Source organism: Megascapheus bottae, chromosome 20 (assembly GCF_031878675.1).
Source record: "Megascapheus bottae isolate mThoBot1 chromosome 20, mThoBot2.hap1, whole genome shotgun sequence".
In the NCBI taxonomy this organism is placed as follows: domain Eukaryota; kingdom Metazoa; phylum Chordata; class Mammalia; order Rodentia; family Geomyidae; genus Megascapheus; species Megascapheus bottae.
In genome coordinates, this window is record NC_143528.1 from 20,400,267 (window position 1) to 20,419,380 (window position 19,114).

The 19,114-nt window shown below is 40.1% G+C and overlaps 1 protein-coding gene across 5 annotated transcripts in view; it reads left to right on the forward strand.

The window, feature by feature from the left end:
- Positions 1-19,114, forward strand: part of Irf2 (interferon regulatory factor 2) — a 116,069-nt gene that overhangs the window by 59,484 nt on the left and 37,471 nt on the right. The gene's annotated exons all lie outside the window — the stretch shown is intronic.

Sequence of the window (19,114 nt, forward strand, 5' to 3'; positions counted from 1 at the left end):
CACTGTGAAAACAAATATGATAGCAATGGCATTAACTTGAAAAATTTTCTGCAAATAAATAAGCAGAAACTCTCAGATGAATTATTAATTGAAGGATTGAGTGGGACCGGAGGGAAGAGGCAAGTCCTTCATTAATTTCTTTTAACAGTTTTGAGCAGCTGTGTGAAACACTCTGCTACGAAGATGTAAAACTGAACTTTTCTGACCCATAGTCTCAGAGTCTGTAGTTTAGTTAATGAGACAAGCAGGCAAACAAATCACCTGCAGTTTAAATGAAAAAAGAAATCCCAGAAAATAAAATATAGGCTTCTAGTAGTACCACAGCAAGCAAAAGGCTAGGAAGGAGCTAAGAAATGGGAATGCCTCACTCTGGACTTTTAGAAAAATCCAGGTGGTAGTAAATAAGACAGTGAGACATAATTTGCTTGGCAGAATAATGAGAGAAAAAAAAAAGAAAGAAAAAAGAAAAGTAGATGTGAAGTAGTTCACCTATCTGGTGAATATAATGTAACCCTTCTATTAATTACAATAAAAATATGGAAAGAAAGAAAAGTAGAAAATATGTTGTGTTTCTAGTGCCTGGGGAGCTCTTGAGAAGGGCCTAAGCATCAGCTGAGAATGCCAGGCCCAGCCCCAGGTAGCCACAGGTACCTGATTTCAGACCTGCATTCCTATATAAGCTTTCCAATGAGGAAGACTTGTAAAGAAAATTTGGCATATTTGAGACATATTGGATTTTGGAATATTCTGTTCATTTCAGAAAGTGATATATTTTAATAGCTGAGTGTGTCATACAGCAGTGTATCTGCAATATGTGTGAGAAAGTATAGGGGCCTGGGTTTGTGGTCCATGGATAAAAGGGGCATGGCAAAAAGGACTAGTTTCTGCTTCAGATAAGCTTGTCTTTGGAGTACTTCCTTTCTTTTTCATGTACTTAAGGCGTGTGTGTGTGTGTGTGTACCCAGTTTTAGATAAAGAAAACCACAACCCTCTTAGACCCTCCATCTTAGCCCATTCCCCAAATTATATGATGTAGTCTGTGTGAGCCCCAACCCTGGTCCTGAAACTCCAAGTACTTCCAGTAGAATGCTATCTGCCCAGGTCTGGTCACTATTGTTGACCCCCCCCCACTCATGTGTCCAGCAACAACTGCAGAAGTGCATCCCCTATCCTAATGGCTCTAGCAAGTGACCTCATGGACTTGCTTAGATAAGGTAATTTTGCTTCTGTGAGTCAGCTTGCTTGCTTGCAAAATTGCCTCACCATCTGTGTATGTGTTTTGCCTTTATAAACCCTGCCCTATGAGAGAACCAGGATGCCCTTTGTTCTGAGACTTCCTTGAGAGTCCAGGACAGGTCAGTCACTGGCTGGCAATAAGCTCCTTTGTCATCTTTAACCATGCCTCCGTGGAATACTTGACTCTGGGACAGTTCATGTTATGTATGTTCTGTGTGTGTGTGTGTGTGTGTGTGTGTGTGTGTGTGTGTGTGTGTGTGTGTGTGTGTGTGTGTGTGTGTGTGTGTGTGTGTGTGTTTTGATGAAGCTGGAAAGGAGGGCTTTAGAAGCTGCCAGTCAGTCAACCCTTGTACTTCTGAGATGCAAAAATATAGTCAGAGCCAGACTTTCACCTGTTTCTAAGAAGTGATAACACTGATGCAAAATAATTTTTTTGGTATTTGTATTTACTTACATATTAATTTTTTGCTTTCTTGTGGTGCTGATTTAACTCATAGTCTCATGCGCCTGTGCAGGCTAGGAAAGCTCTCGACCATGGACCAGTCCTTGGATTCTCCTTACTTTGTTTTGATTTGGTGTAAGAAGAGATAGAAGTGATTCTGTATAGGTTTAGAATATTCAAGTCAGAGAACACATATCTGTAATAAGGGTCAGAACAAGAGAACTGTAAAGTGCCACAAATGAGGCTGTGGTATAGCGCCAAAGTTTGCAGGCCTGGGCCTATTGGGAGAACTGTTCAGCCCTGCTCCCACAGTGAAAGTGGCTCTTCCTGAACTTCTCTTCAGAGGCCTAGCCCATGGAAAACTTTAGAAGAACTTGGCTGATTTAGGTTCTGGTATAAACTAGATGGGACCTTAGCAGACCAGTGGAGACCCCTTGTGTTGTGTACGCCATATTGAGGCCTCTTCCTGTCTGTTTGCCCAGTGTGACTGGGGGGACAGGCCTTCATGGAGTGTGGAGGTTCTGGCAGCCCAGAGATCATTCGTTATATATGTGTACTACACTGTACAAATAAGGTTTGGAGCTCTTACCCAAAGTACTTTGACACTGTGGAGATTTATTTTGCACTCTATTATAAATAACTGCCATTTTTAAACCAGATGTGGAGTTTGGAGTGCAGTGAAATGTTTCTCACAGGGCAGAGCAAGGTGACTCATCTGTACACAATACTATAATACTTGTTGGTGGAATTCAGTTGGAACAATTGACTTAGTTCTCCCCTCTTTTCCTGTCCAGACAGAGACTTTTTCTCAGCACAGTAGACATAATAGGGATCATGAGCTGTTTTTGAGAAAGGAACAAGGACCAGACAGGAGGTGGGAAGCACATCAGCCATGTTTTCTGAGCCCTTGGGTGGCCTGTGTCTTCCTTGTCAGTCAACAGGGATCCTTGTTAACATGCCTGGACAATGGACTGTTAATTCCTTTTTCCCCCTCTGTCATGGGGCTTGAACTAAAGGCTTGGGCCCTGTCCCTGAGCTCTTTTGGTCAAGACTAATGCTCTAGCACTTTGAGCCACAGCACCATTTCCAGTATCCTGGTGATCAGTTGAGGATAAGTCTCATGGCTTTTCCTGCCTGGGCTGGGTTTGAACTGTGATCCTTAGATCTCAGCCTTCTAAGTAGCTAGGATTACAAATATGAGCTCCCAGCTCCAAGCTCCTTTGTTAACTTTTTGTTAGTTAGCCTCAGTCAAGCTTTCCAGCTGTTTCTCCAACACATCCCTTCATTTTCTCTGTTAATAATTGCTCATATTCATCAATATATTTTCCCCCTCTTATCCTTGCTTCTCTGCTTGTTACTCAGAATGTTTTTTTTCCCTTCCTTTCTATTCAAGGACCTTAGCTTCCAGGACCAATTCAGTTGTTTTTCTCTTCTTTGAAACCTCTCAGATAACTTTTTTTTTTGTCTATATAGTAAAACTCTCCAACACAGCTTCTACCTGTCTAGAATGCAGGGTCACATTGTTTTGAAGTGATGGAGATGAGACTGATGCAAAAATTTCATTTGGACCAGCTGTGTGGAAACATTCATGCTTGTTTCCAGGTACATGCGTGACACCAGGGAGACATGGACACAAGCTTGGTCATCTTCATTTTGAATTTCCTGTATCACCTTCACGACTTGTTTTTGTGTTGATGTTTTCGCACTCTTTGGGGACAAATTTCATGCCTTCATCTTCTTCGTGTCTCCATGGAGCTCTTTATAATGCTTGGTGCATAGTGTTCTTCATGTATTTGGCTTAGCAACTTTTTTTTCCATATATTTTTTTACTGTAATTAACAGAAGGGTTACCTTATATTCACCAGATAGAAGGTACATTACTTCACAAACCCATTTCCCTGCCCTCCCCCGCTCATCTTGATTTCCCCCTTCCCTGTCCAATTTCAAATAACCAATTAAGCATATATGAAATATGTCAGATAACAAGGTGAAATATTATAACAATATGAGATAACCAAGGGACAGCAAAAGAGATGAGAGGTAACATAGTACATTAAGGACAGCAGTCACTCATTATATAATATAATGTGGCTTTTGTTTCTATATCCTGGAGGTCCTTTCATTTAGTGTCATACTATATGGCCTTATGTATCAAGGTTTTGTTCTATTGTAAATCTCTGCTAGGAGAGCCCAAGGTTTCTACTGATTATGACAAATGAGGGAAAGCTTTGAGCCTATGTTCCTTTGAGTCTGGCTTACTTCACTTAATATGATTTTTTCTAGTCTTTCCATTTCCTTACAAATGGGGCAATGTCGTTCTTTCTGACAGCAGCATAGAATTCCATTGTGTATAAATACCACATCTTGTTGATCCACTCATCAACTGAGGGACATCTGGGTTGGTTCAGCAACTTCTTTTTGAATGAAACATTTTTTGAGTGAAGAGTTGTGATTCAAGAGTTTGTTAACACAGCTCACTTTCCTTGGAAAGCATCATGGAAATAGGAAAATGATCCTCTTAGTTTTGCCTGCTTTTGCAGTCATAATGTTGCCCTTCTCACTTGCTCATTTTAAGTTTATCTATCATTACATTAGAATCATCTACGGCTCCCTGCATGTCATTTCTCCCCGAGAGAGTCATCTACTTCCGTATCAGTATAAAAATGCTGTATGTTATTATTACATACAGGTGCTATGCTTGATGACTTGGGAAGTTCAAAGATGCATCAGATGGGACTCTTGCTCATGAGAACTTTATATAGAGATAAGGCTGTTTTGAAATACAGGAAATTGGGGACTTTGGTTGGAAGAAAAGTTTGAAAGAATCAGTGGGAGAACCGGGTTAGAAAGATGAGATGAAGATTAACGGTGGTGGTCAGGAATCCAGATATTATTCAGTTGAGCATTGTGGACCGTTAAAAGAATTTTGAGCAAAGGGATGAGATATTTGGGAAGATTCTGTTGACGAGCACTTCGCAGGGGAGGAAAATAATTCTGCCTAGACTATGGACTCTGGAAGCCCTCTTCCTCCTTGTAGAGTAGTCTGGCCCTGTCCTCTGCTATTACAACAAGCACTGACCCCACCATTTAAAGTTTCTTTGGAAAAATTGTTGGGAGACCAATAGGCTCTCATTTCATACTTAGCTTCCTAATGGAAATGACACATTTCTTTCATTTCATTTCTTATAATAGTAGATCTTCCAAGTTCTATTAATATTCTTTTTTTCTTTGTCTGTCATGGGACTTGAACTCTAGGCCTGAGTGTTGTCCCTGAGCTCTTCAGTTCAAGGTTACTGCCCTATCCCTAGAGCCACAGCACCCCTTCCCACTTTCTAGTGGTTAATTGGAGATAAGAGCCCCACAAACTTTTGTGCCAGAGCTGGCTTTGAACCCCGATCCTCAGATTTCAGCCTCCTGAGTAGCTAGGATTACAGGTGTGAGCCACCATGCCTGGCTCTATTAATATTCTTAATTGTGGAAGAGGAGACTATTTAGAGAAATTACAAGCTATAAATGATAAAGGTCAAGTCTGGATGTGTTCAACACCAAAACTGAATTCTTTCTACCATATAATGTTTCAATAAGGAGAAAGAATGAAACCACTGTGGTTTGAAAAAGTATTGGCAAAGAAGAGGAAGTGGGGCCAGTGTAATAGATGTCATATCTAACTCCTAGAACCATTTGGAAATTGTTGTCAGGCAGTCCTGAAAATACTTGAAGGCAACTGTAGTTTACAGTGCATTCTTGCTTCAGAGATATCCCTGTGCTTTGTGTGGGTAGCAGTTTTGGCTCTTTTCCAGTTTGGATTCATTTGTTATCTGGAAGGTTTATCCCAGGAGTCATCAAACTAGTGAACATTGTAGTGTATAAGTTTATCGTTTGTATGTTGAACATTAACTTGATATTTCCATGAAGAACTGAATCTCACTAGAATAATAATTACACAATAATAATTACAATCATCAATGGATAACCTTTATGAAAAGTTTAACTGGCAGAAGTAGAACTCAAAGGAAATTCTCAAAGGAAAACTGACAGCAAGAAGGAGGTGGTCTTAGGTATAGACAGGGAAGACATCTGATTTTCATCTCAGACTTGGGGGAGAAAATGGGGAGTTTCCCTTAGGCAACTGTCTTTTGGGAAATGACTTTGATTTTCAAGGAGGTATGCAAGTTACAGGCTTAAAATCAGATGCAGCAAATGGTTTTGTTTCTTTTTGCAGATGATTTTCTTAGATTTCAGTAGGCTGGCCCTTAGAGTTCCGAGTATCTATCTTTTCTAACAAGTAACTCAGGGCATCACCAACTCTTCTCACTCCTCTCTCCTTTCTGGGAGCCTAGTAGAGAACTACACACTGTGTATTAAATAAAAACCAAGCGAAATATAAGAAACTCAGACAAGGTCAGTCTTCTCCATTTTCCATGATACCTTCCTCTTTGAATCCCATCTAATGATTCTCCTCACACTAGACCTGACCTTTTTTTTTTTTTTACCATATGGAGGAGTAATTTATTTATTGCAAAAGCTTCTACATTTATTATTTCCAAAACTCTAAGTAGTTATGACTTTTATATGTAATTTATACAGCTTTCTTGCTAAGTGTATGTAGTCCCCCTAAACTGGTGCTTGTATTTTACTTTAATACTTAAACACATTGTAATTTCGCATTTCTGGCATTCAGGGAGATTGAGACTGGTAAAAGAATAAGCAAGGAAAAAGTTGAGGGAAAGAAAAAATATTCAGAAGAAAGCCAACACTTATTTTCAATTACAAGTTAGAAATGAGGATTTTGCAAGTGAATAAGATGTTGCGTAAATATACTAAGTCTCTAGTAAGAGTTCCACTTATGCAGTTTCAAAGATTTAACTAGCTTCTTAAAGTTGGAAGAACTATATATTTTAACAAATGATGTTAAAAATAGGACAGGCAATCAAATAACTGACACAATCGAAGTAATGTACCAAAGCCCTCCTCACATTCATTGTAAATTTGTGGTCCCCCCACCCCATTTGCCTCCATCAGGCTAATGATCTTGTTCTTCCCACAGAGCCTGGCAGTGTCTCCCTTATGATTCCGATGCTCCACATGGTTGGCTGTGTGTAGGCCTGACTTTGTTGTTGTTTTCTTGGTGATACTGAGATTTGAAACTCAGGATCTCATCCTTCTTAGGTAGATGCTCTACCATGTAAGCTATAACTCCTGCTTTTTTTTTTCTTTAGTTGTTTTTTAGATGAGATTTTGTGTTTTTTGCCTGAGACCAGCCTTGGACAAAGATCTCCTACCTCTTCTTTTCCTGCTCAGCTGGGATCGTCCCCCCATGCCTGGACTTGATGCCAGTGGAGTTGATGATCTTTTTCTTGGGCTAGTGCTGTGTATGTGGCAGGTGAACATGGGGCTATTGGTGTGTAATGATGCTGACAGGCAGTTAGTCTCAGCTCCCAGTCAGCCCCAGGACCACAGAGGGAACTGCCTGTATCTGCATGCTTTGTTGGTTGGTGAGGTCAGCTTCCCATTGGTGGATTGGGACGTAGCCCTGTTATAAGTTGAGGAGCATCTTGCTGATACTTTCCTGGAATATGTGAGAACAAGGAAGTCTTTTCTGGGCTTGGGTACTGCTGACATTAGATGGATGGAGCCAAGACACTAACCTTTTAGTAAAGAGCAGAAGTCATAATCCAATTCCTAATTAACTCCTGCAAAGGAGAAGCTGTGCCTGAGGTTGCTTTACTTCTCCTGTACTGTGAAGCAGCAATCACAGGGCATGCGGGTTCACTTTTTCATTTTTTATATGAAAAGGAATGTCTTGAGGTCCAGATAAACTTTGAGTCCATCTACTTGGATAGCTATGTGATTCTTTCTTTGCCGAACTGAAAAAGTTGGGATCATCTGTATGCTGGGAACAGGGTTCCAATGCACCTAGTCGCCTTAGCTTGATTTTAATTTCTAGAGCATTTTCAAAAGTCTTCCCTTTGTCGTCCCAAATGCCTCACTTGTTTTAGAAAATATTTCTTTAAAAAGTGATTTAAATAATGCTCATAGATTTCCATAATTTAGAAATGTATATCTATGTAACATCTTATAGCTTTCTTACTGTTTTTTGAAAATTTTTGAAAAGAATACATATTTGCAACAGATTTAATAATTATTGTAATTTTTCTGAAAGAAAACGTGGTTTTCAGGAAGCTGATAGATATAGGCTCTGGATTTGAGGCACCCTGCTCAAAAAGAACAGACAAAAACCCAAAAGAAAAACCCAATGAAAATGTTTCAATATGATTTAATTTCTTGGGAAACATTCCTAGAATGCACATGTCTCATTTCTAATGTGTTTGCTTAAAAAGGTTGGTACCCATAGCCAAGATAGTGTCTGGAAATTTTGCACTTGTTTATATTCTAACCCATAATGTGTCTGAAATGTAAATCATTTTTCTAGCTATTTTGTTTTGCTTTTTGTTCTTTGAGAGAGGGTCTTTCCATCCCAGACTGACCTCAAACTCACTATCCTGTGGGAAGGCTTTACGGAAGTTAAAGGTTTCAGGCTTTAAACTGAACTTTATCTTTCTTTCTGCCTGTGTTAGGATGGACTGCAAAAGATGTTTGTTTTTATCAGCACAGCTGTGGGGTTAAGAAGGGTCAAAAGACTTCCTCTTTTAGGAAAAGTCTCTAGCTTATCTTCTTGTTCCACCTGAGCACAGGAGCTTCATTGTTAATTGTTGCTTGAAGATTGAAACCTAGTCTCTAGTGATAATACCCAGATGAAGAATCAGTTTGAGAGTAGGCCTGAGCCATAGCATCCTTTCAAAATGAGGATGGTCTTGGTTCCTAGCTTAGAGGGTGATTGTGAGGCTCTGTGAGAAAATGCTGAATCCAGTGCCAAATGAGCACTATCCTATAAACCCTGCTCCCCTTTATTGCCTGAGAATGCTATGTTTTGAGGCAAGTTTTTACTTTTGTGTGTGTATGTTTGTAAACAATTCAGGACCAAAACATGAACATGTAAAAGCTGGTTTAAGTACTTTGGTCTTTAAAGTAGAAAGGTCTCTAGGGGGGAGGGTCTCTTGCTTCTATACTAGTGGTATTTTTTTCTTTCTTTAAAACATATAATTTCAGAGGACGTGAGTTTGGCCTAGTGGTAGAATGCTTGCCTAGCATACACAAAGACTTGGGTTCAATTCCTCACCTACCACATACATAGAAAAAGCTGCAAGTGATACTGTGGCTCAAGTGGTAGAGCTCTAGCCTTGAGAAAACCCAAGGACAGTGCTCAGACCCTCTGCTCAAGCCCAGGACTGGCAAAAAAAAAAATATATATATATACAATTTCATTGTTAATATTAAGGTGTTGTACAGAGGAGTTACTGTTTTATAAGTCAGGTAATGAGTACAATTCTATTTTTTTGGCAGTGTCACTTCTCCCTTCACTTTCTCCCAGTTTCTTCCTCCTGGCCCTGCCCACAGTTGCAGAGTTCATTTTCCACATACTATCTACTGAATGGCATGATTACATTTTTTTCATTCTTCCTCTTTTCTTTTTTGTACACCCTCCTTCCTCTCCTACCCCTCCTCCCAAAGAAAAGAAAGAAATACAAACACCACCAACATAAGAACCACATGTCCATTTCCTGGAATGTTTTGTTTTTACATTCTTTATATATATAGACTACCAGGAGGAAGAAAGTACCCAGAGATCTCTGAACTGAATTTCTACCCAAGTATCACTGAACCGAAAATTTTTCTAGTCACATTGTGGTGATGTATTTGTCCTTTCAAAATTATAAAGGAGCCAAGTGTGCTGGTGTCCACCTCCAAACTCAGTACTTGGATACAGAGGTATAGGAAGATCATGAGTTCAAGGCTGGCCTGGGCAACATGAAAGATCCTGTCTAACGCAACAACAATAGCAACAACAACAAAAACTCCATAGAAAAAAGCAAAACCAGTTTTTTTTGGGGGGGGGTCCAGTGTACTTTAGCCACTATATGTATCTAGTCTTCTTATTTTATATCGTGGCTTCCACAGAAGAATGGGCTTATATTAATGAAACAGTAGTTCTAGCTCCAATCTCAATAAACAACATGGACTGCATTTATTTTGCATATATAAACAAATAGTGAACTCAATTTAATTTGATACTCAATGATATTCTTCACAGTAAATTTAATTTTTGGAATCAAGTATATGAGATCACATGTATGTATATATGTTTATATAGAGGGTTTTTTTTTTTTTTTTGGTCAGTCATGGAACTTGATCTGTGGGGCCGGGTGCTGGCCCTGAGCTCTTCAGCTCAAGTCTTTTGCTCTACCAACTGAGCCACAGTGCCACTTCCTGTTTTCTGGTGGTTAAATTGGCGATAAGAGTCTCAGAGACTTTCCTACCCAGTCTGACTTCGAGCCTCCATCCTCAGATCTCAGCCTCCTGAGTAGATAGAATTACAGGCGTGAACCACTAGCACCTAGCAACAATAGTATATTCTAAGACTAGAAATAGCTTGAAATCAGTTGCAGGTCCAGAACCCTTATTGACAGTCTAAACAGCTCTGAAAGCTGAAAGTTATTATCCTGACTCATTTGTCAGTGTGGTCTGTCCTGAATTGACATGAGCTATTTATGGCTTTTACTCATTCCCATCACTGTGAATGTACATATTCTGCTGCAGAATGCTACTGTGTTAGATTAATAGGTTCTGCCCTAGATATTGCTGGGAATGTTCCTGTTCCATTTGGTATATGCACCATATTGTCTTCTTAAACTCTAAACACTTTTGAATTCAGAAACATCTGTGGCCCAAGATTTTGAATAAAAGTTGACAGCAAGCTTGTTTCATTGCCCGTAGCTTCTACAATGAGAGGACTTCACATTCCTGGAGTTTCCAGGGATAGCCCTATTACTTACTATCTATCTATCTATCTATCTATCTATCTATCTATCTATCTATCTATCTATCTATCTATCTATCTGTCAGTTCTGGGGCTTGAACTCAGGGCCTGAATACTGCCGTACTGTTTGAGCCACAGCACCACTTTGGCTTTTTCTATGTATGTGGTATTGAAGAATTGAACCCAGGTCTTCGTGCATGCTAGACAAGCACTCTACCACTAGGCCAAACTCCCAGCCCTCTACTTATTTATTTTTTTTAAGGCAGGATCTTTCCATGTAGTGTTGACTGGCCTTGAACTCTGGATCCTCTAGAGACTAGTGCCTCTTTAATGTCTGTTTCCAGGGCAACCATAAATAAGTCCTTGGCCACCCTCAGAAGTGTCCAAACTTCAGTCAACAAATTTACATGCTTATTGACCATTAATAGTTCTTGATAATGGGCATAGTCATATTAGATTCTCCCCCCCCCCCTCTCTCTCTCTCTCTTGCCAATCGTGGGGCTTGAACTCAGGGACTCTACACTGTCCTTGGACACATTGTGCTTAAGGTCAGCATACTGCCAGTGGAGCCACAGCACCACTTCTAGCTTTTGCTATTTATGTGGTAGCTAGGAATTAAACCGAGGCCTTTGGGCATGCAAGGCCATCACTGCCACCGGCCACACTCCCTGCCCTCCGTATTGGATTCTTATATATAAAACAGGAATTTTTCAAACAAGATTTCAGATTCTACTTGGAAAACTTAAAATAAGATGACAATATTTACAATTGTAAGGAATAATTTCAATATGTATTTCTCATTGCCTTCCGTGAGTAAATACCCCTACAGAATCTGTAGGTTACATATACATATGTACACACATACAACATACGTACATATACTACCCCTATAGAACATGTGTATATGTATGTGTGTGTATATATATATATATATATATGTCTATATATATTCATGACAATTCATCCTCTTGCTCATTGCCTGCGAAGAGGCCTTCTCTCACTAGGCTGCAAGTTCCCTTATCTTTTTGTTGCTGATATACATATACACACGTATGTATGCATACACATGATATATACTATGTGATATAGATGTATATCTCTATATAACACATGCGTACATATATGTCTCCATCTATCTGTCTGTCTGTCTATCTGTCTACCTGTCTACACAATAATCTTCACATATTCCTCCAGGGTTACCAATGGATTCCTGCAATGGCATATAGTACTGAGCCCTGTACATGCTGATTTTTCCTGTGCATCTATCATAAAGTTTAATATAAATTAGACACAGATATTGAAAGTAATAAAATAGAACAATTGTAACCATATACTGTTTAAACTTTTTGTTTCTGGAACTTTCCATTTAGCATTTGCAGACCATGCTTTACCTTAGGTAATGGAAATAATAAAAAATTGAAAAGTGAAACAGGATAAGGGGGTCTTGTTTATTTATGTAAAATTTTTATGGCTAGGTAAAGTAGTGCATACCTGTAATTCCATCAGTCAGGTGGCTAAGGCAGGAGGATTATAGGTCTGAGGTAAACTAGGAGTATAGAGGAAGACCTCTCTTTCTTTCTTTCTTTCTTTCTTTCTTTCTTTCTTTCTTTCTTTCTTTCTTTCTTTCTTTCTCTGTGTGTGTATGTGTGTGTATACACATGCATATTTGGACATATTTAGGCTTTTTCCCTCCTCTAGGCACTGGAAACAGAACTGGAATTCTTGTCTAGTGGAAGATAAAATTTGCATTTGGCCTGGATAGACTTAGGTGGCTTGTGGCATGGTTGGGAAGGATGGATTTTGAAGCTAAATCTGAACAGTGAGTAAATTAGCCAGTCAATGGAGAGACTCTTGAGGCCTCTGGATGACAGAGCAGGCTCTGAGCAGAAATCCCTCTGCCCCTGTAGATGTCTGAGGAGTCGTTACAGCACAGGAAATGAGGGGAAGCCTGTACATATGACATCAGTGGACCTTCAGCAGTGGAATGACAAAATCTTATTTGTGCCTTGCAGAATGCTCTGGCTGCAGGGCAAGGGCTGGAATGGGGGTGGAGGCCGCAGTGTGCAGGCGCAGTGGCTACTTGGTACAGCCTTTGTAGAAGGAAGCAATTGTTCTGACCCACTGGCTTCACTTTCATTCTCACAGAGTCTCAGCTGTTCTCTTGGACAATGGTTACATGTACTCTGCTGGGTAGTCTGAGGTCACAGCAGTGAATGCAATTTCCAGTCAGGCTGGGGCAAGTAGAAGGGATGCTTTACACCGGCTCTTGTCTTCTGCAAATAGGGAAAAGTTGCAAATGCCAAACAAAAAGCAAAACCCCTTATTCATGGTGGCTGGGAAGATTGGCACACACCACACACCAGGCTCATGATGAGCCTCTTTTGAGCCAAGTGGTAGAAAGGCTTTGGGATTGAAACCGTGCTGGCTGCTTGCTGTAAAAGGAGCCTAGTGAAAACTTGGAGCTTTTTGGAAAAAGTCCCGCCGAGAACTCAGGTTTGTGACATCTAAGGGCAAATATCTCAAATCTTTGAGCCGGCGGCAGCTTAGGGATGGCGTGTGCTCTGAGGTGTTTGCTTTGTTGCCGATCCATGAGGTGAGGTAATGCTACTGAGAAACAAACCCTGTGTTTTAAATTTTAAATAACCTCACTTAAATATTAGGATAGAAGTTTGCCTGGTGATAAGTCTTTGATGCCTCAACTTGAGAGCTGTGTCTTTACAGGATACAATCGAGCTGTTTGCTCTTATTTTTAGGTTGCTCTACAACTTAACAGTTTAAATCAGTTATGAACCATCATTCCCCATATCCCAGGAAATGAAGATCAGAGCCTCCTTGTTAGGATTATTGTCGTTTGGTGAGCTGGCTCTTATGGGTAGGTGGATAAAATGGTTGTTATATGTGCTTACTAGAGTCCTGGTGCCTAGATTAGGAATAAATGGGCAGCAGTTTACTTTTAAACACCACAGAAAGAATTTTCTAGAGTTTGTTGTATTTGCAGAAATACTTTCATTCCCTACTACCACTGTAAATTAGTTATATACATTGCTATTGTCTTTTTTTTTTTTTTGCCAGTCTTGGGCTTGAGCTCAGAGCCTGAGCACTGTCGTTGGACTTTCTCAAGGCTAGAGCTCTACCACTTGAGCCTCAGCACCACTTCTGGCTTTTTTCTATGTATGTGGTACCGAGGAATTGAACCCCGGTCTTCGTGCATGCTAGGCAAGCACTCTACCACTAGGCCAAACTCCCAGCCCCTTGCTATTGTCTTTCTAGCCAAGTTTTTCTTTTGAAGCAATTTCAGACTTACAGTAAAGTTGCAAGAGTAGTACAAAGGTTGTTGGGTTTTTTTGGAGTCTGTGGAGAGTAGCTTGCCAACAATGACGTCCTGTCTTTCCTGAATACTGTTTTTCCTACAATCAAGGACACTCCAACATGATCACAATGTGACCATCAAAACTAGGAAATTAACAACTGTGTCATGGTTAGCATGAATCCACAGACTCATTCAAGATTTGCCAGATGTCTCCAAAATGTCCCTTGAGACAGGCGTCTGCTGTAAAGCCAGGTGTTGAATTCAAGTGTCCCTTTCTTTTGGTTTGCATGAATTTGAACTTTTTGACAATGTCATGATCTTATAGAATGTCTGTCTGTTTGGGCTTGTTAGACATTTCCTCATGAGAGGCCTGCCATCCTTTTTTTTTTTTTAATGTTTTTAAACAGGAATATCACAGGCATGATGTCTTGTTCTGCATTCTTACAGGTGACATAAGATCTGTGTCCTTTTATTGATGTTGATCATTTGGTTAATACCCTATCTATCAAGTTTCTCCATCATAAAGTTACTTTGTCCCATTGTCAAAAAAATGTTTTCTAGAGGTAATTTATGATGACGTAAGTAAATATTCCAGTTTTCATCAGCATTTCATGGCTGTTATTTGATTAACTCCCACTTTGATAGCCACTTCTTACTGATTTTCTGATTCCATCATTCTTTCCTATTTATTATTAATTGGCATCTTTACTTTAGGGAAACACATTCTTGTACCCCTTTTTACATACGTGTAGATTTCTATATTCTTAGCATTATTGATTTTGATGCTTAAATTCTTCAGATTTGGCTACTGTGAGCTCCTTCAAGTTCAAGTTGAACTTTTTGGTATGGTCTGTTTTTTGAGGTGCTCCTTGCTTTCTGACCCCAGATTACTAAATGGACATTCAAGTTGAGGTGTAATTTTTACTTTCCCTGTTCCAGACTTGTAACCAGCCATTTCTCTAGGAACATCTAGTTCTTCTCTGTGGAAAATGGTATTAAGAAACTTAGATTTTGCCATTATATATGCTCTCTGTCCCATACTGGTGCTCCCAGGTCTTCTCCATGGAAACAGCTAAGAAATAAGTCTGTTCTCTATATAAATATATATATATATCTAATATATTTCATATGCATAGTTACATGATTTTTATGTTTTCAGATGAATAGAATCTACACTCTAGATTCTTCTCTGAGTTTTTCCTCCCTCTCTCCCTCCCTTCCCCAAGAGTAAGGAGGCTGATCCTATTGTCCTTTAACCATTGTCTATGCTTTACTCAGTTGCCTGTGGATATCTATTGTCAGGTTCCCATTGCTGTCCCAGTGCTTCTGCTCCTAGCCCTGTACATGGCTGCTGTCCTCCACTCCTTCCACCTCTCTTTGGGCTGCTGTCTCTGTCCTGCATCTCTTCATTGCCCTAGGTGGACTTCCACCCTCCACACGTGAGGCTGCTGCTGCCTCCCCTCCCAGTGGATGTGTCTTCACACAAGTCCCCCACAGTGTCTCCTGTATTTGTTTCCTGTGGCTGCAAAAATAAATGGCTATAAGTGGGGCATCAGTGGGGCAGCGTAAGGCAACAGTAATGCAGTTTGTCATCAAAGATCCAGGAGTCTAGATAAAGTTGTCAGCCAAGTTGACCCTTTCTGAGACATCTGAGGGAGGTCTGCTTGCCCCTCCTAACTCCTGGGGGTTGCTGGCTAGCCATAGCATTCTTTGGCTTGTAGATCATTCCATTCTGTGGCTCTGTCTTCAAGGATCCGTGTGTGACAGTGACCAAGTGTTCTTGTTGGAAGAATACCAGTTAGATTGGAATTAGGACCTATTGGGAGTCAAGCCCCCCCATCTCAGTATGTCTAAAGACTCATTATACCACTCCCATATACAGTTTTTGGTATATTTTGAGATTAGTGTTCTGAGAAACTAGCTAGCTCTCAAACACTGAGATTTTGCTACAAAAGAATTATCTCTCAAGGAAATATATTATTGAGACGAATTTGTATTATGAAGAGAGTTGTCCTAGGAAACTTTTATTACCTGAAAGACTTCACCCACCTAACAGGACAGCTTTTACTCACCCTGGCATTCCTCCGGCACCCACCCATAATTTATACCCCCCAGAACTTGAAAGTTCCATGCCTTCTTGTAGCCCAGGATACTGTATTAACTTCAGTCATCTGAAGTCAGTCCACTCTCACATTCTGTGGGACTCTTTGCATATATTAAGGAATCCAGTGTCAATCCATTTTATGTCACCTTTAATTCATGGCCAGCCAAAGAACCTAGAAGTATAGAGAGAAATAATTAAAATGGCCTGATTTTAGCTTGATCATATCTATAGAGACTCTTTCCCTACAGAAGGGCACACCCACAGCTCTTGGGTGCCATGGAGGCCAAGGGGGGACATCATTGTATCCATACAGTGGATATCTGCTCTGTGTGGTGTGAATTTGGATCAGACCATTCACATAAGCAAAGGAGAGAAGAGGACCAGGTAGAAAGATACTTGTGCTTCTTTTGAGGAGAATGTTTTCTATTACCCTATGGTTTTATTTATTTATTTAGTTAAATTAGGGCATTTTGCTGTCACAGCTGTCTTAGAAAACTTGGGACTTAGAATGAGCATGTGATGGCTCTCATGGTTTTGGTCTCCCCTTGCAGGGGGGTGGGGAGCCTTTCTCTGCCAAGAACATTGGATATTTATGATGCCATCCACAGGCAATTCAGAATTACCAATATAATCAGGCTGGCTACTGCTGATAAGTAGCCTATGTGTCTGTCCCATCATGTTCCAAATGATCTTGAGGGCCTTATAGAAAGGTGCATTGGCATTGGATTAATAGGGAGTCTGACAGAGATTGGAATAGAATTTTGGGCATGGGAATTTGAGACTCTAAAGAGGCCTTCATACTAAAATGGAAGATACAGTTGGGTAGTGGAACATTAGCTTTCTGTGGGACTCATTTATGTTTCTGAAATAGTTCTCCAGTTTAATCAGTAACAGGTTGGGCAGGGCATACTTCCTCCTCTGCTTTCAACAGACCTTTCAAGAATTAGGTGGCCTGTGCATCAAGCCGGCTGACCCTGCTTCATGAAGCAGAAACTAAAATGAAGCAACTAGAAAATACACCCAAGTGATGCAACAGGAAATTCCCTTTGCTTTGTTCCTGGTACCTCTTCAAGGGAGGAGGGAGGGAAAGGGGAAGAGAAGTAAGGTACTTTTATTTTGGAGTGTGAGAGTGGGGAGATACTGTTTTCCTGGTGCAGACTACAAGCAGGCTTACTAGGGTATGCAATACGTTATGCCAACTTCTACCTCAGGAATGCATGGAAGGGGCAGGAAGTTGGGGTTTAAAAGGCAGGAAGTGAGGTGGCATCCTATTCATCAGGTGCAGCTACTGGAGCTTGTAGTACTTTACTTGGTGAGTAGTCTCTCATGGCTCCTACATAAGGGTCTAAGTTGCCCGATCAAACCCAAGATCATCCATAACTCAGCAACTATGTGATATTGGGCAAGTCATTTAATCATAAGTATCTCAGTTTCCTCATCTATCCAATTGGTACTATAGCAAGACCTGCCTTATGTTTTGTGAAAAAATAGTTCTCCTTATGTGCCTGGAACTTACCTAATCCCACGAGGTACTTCCCTCTCATTAGCTTCTGTCAGTATCCTAATTGCACAGTGTGGTCAGAGGCTGCCCTCAAAGCATACTAGTTATGTTCAAGTACTTGAAACTCTGGACCTTGAAGTTCTCCCATCACGTCTCCCAAAAGTGAGCAAGCTAGCGGAGTGTGAGGAGATCTTTGAAAACCAAGTTTTTCTCAAGATGTTATAGTTCTGATGTCACATGCATAACCTTGCCACTTTCAGAAACTGCAGCTGCGTGTCCAGTATAGATATTTGTACCCACCAGTAATCTAACAGGTAACTGATTTGGGAGATTAGAGCTGGCCTTCATATTTGCCTTGTCATCTCTGGTGCCAATGGTTTCCTCATTCATGTGGACTACATTTGAAGTGTTCGGTAGCTGCATGTGACTAGCATTTCTCTTGTTGGACTATTTAGATAAAGAGTAAGTCTAAAATATCCACTGGATTGTACTGGCCAGTATTTCTTGGGTGCCAAGTATAAGCTTGTATTAATACTAGAAGCAACGTTAACATAGGTACTAGCTTCATAGGGACGTTTGTCTTGGTGGATTAAAACACATGAAAATAAAATCAAGACAGAGTCATTGTAAGGTAGATGTTAAAATTCCAAGATGGGGGTATGTATGTATCCTGAGGTGTACGGATAGTCACTGTAGAAGTTCTGGCATTTGAGCAATCTTAGGTCTAACTGCTTTTCTAGTACTGTTCATGCTGGAAGTGGGATTCTTAAATTAAGGTAGAGAGAACTGCCATTTGAGATCTTGGCGGTGGGATAGGGACTATCTCACAAAGCACTAGTTTTCATGAACAGGCTGTGTAACATATGTGTTTAAGACCTATTCTTTGAGGCTAGGGATGGGTAAAATGAAGATAGAGAGATACATTGTGTCCATTACCTCACTGATGAAACTGTAACTTCTTTGTGTAACTACTTAATGGTAATGAATACCTTAAAAAAAAAAGATTCTTTGTTAGAAAAAAGACTCTTTAAATGAAGAACTGCTGTTCATGGGAGGTGTTGAGACTATTCTCTGGAATGACCGCTTAGCAATCTGCCCTGTCAGCACTATTCTCCATTTTGAGCACCCAGGTTGGAGACCTGCATCAGTTCCTGTCTCTGCTCCTGGTTGTAAGTTAGTAGTGCATGTTATCGGGGGAGGCTAGATCGTATTGCTTTAAGGAACAGGGATCACTGATATTCTTAATAGTTTTGGTAAAGTAGCTATGGTAGTGTTTCCCAGAGGGCATAAAATGTGGATAAAATTGTAACTATGCTAAACTATAGTCTGAAAAATTATTTACTTAGGGAAATTGATTTCATGACAAGGCATTTTAGAATTTTAATTTCCTAAGCATTGATTTTCAAAGGTTTTTTTTTTTTACCATTTACTTCCCTCTTTCCTTCTGAATCATTTGGAGATAATTATATCTGGGATGTAGAAGGCCACATCCCACAGGGTAGTAAATACCTATCAATATTACTCCAGGATAATAAAAAAGATGCCAGTGTCTAAACCCTTAGAGATTCTGATTAGGTTGAGGCTGGGGATTTTTTTAAAGTACTTGGGTAATAATGTTACATGGCCATTTTGAGCTTATTGAT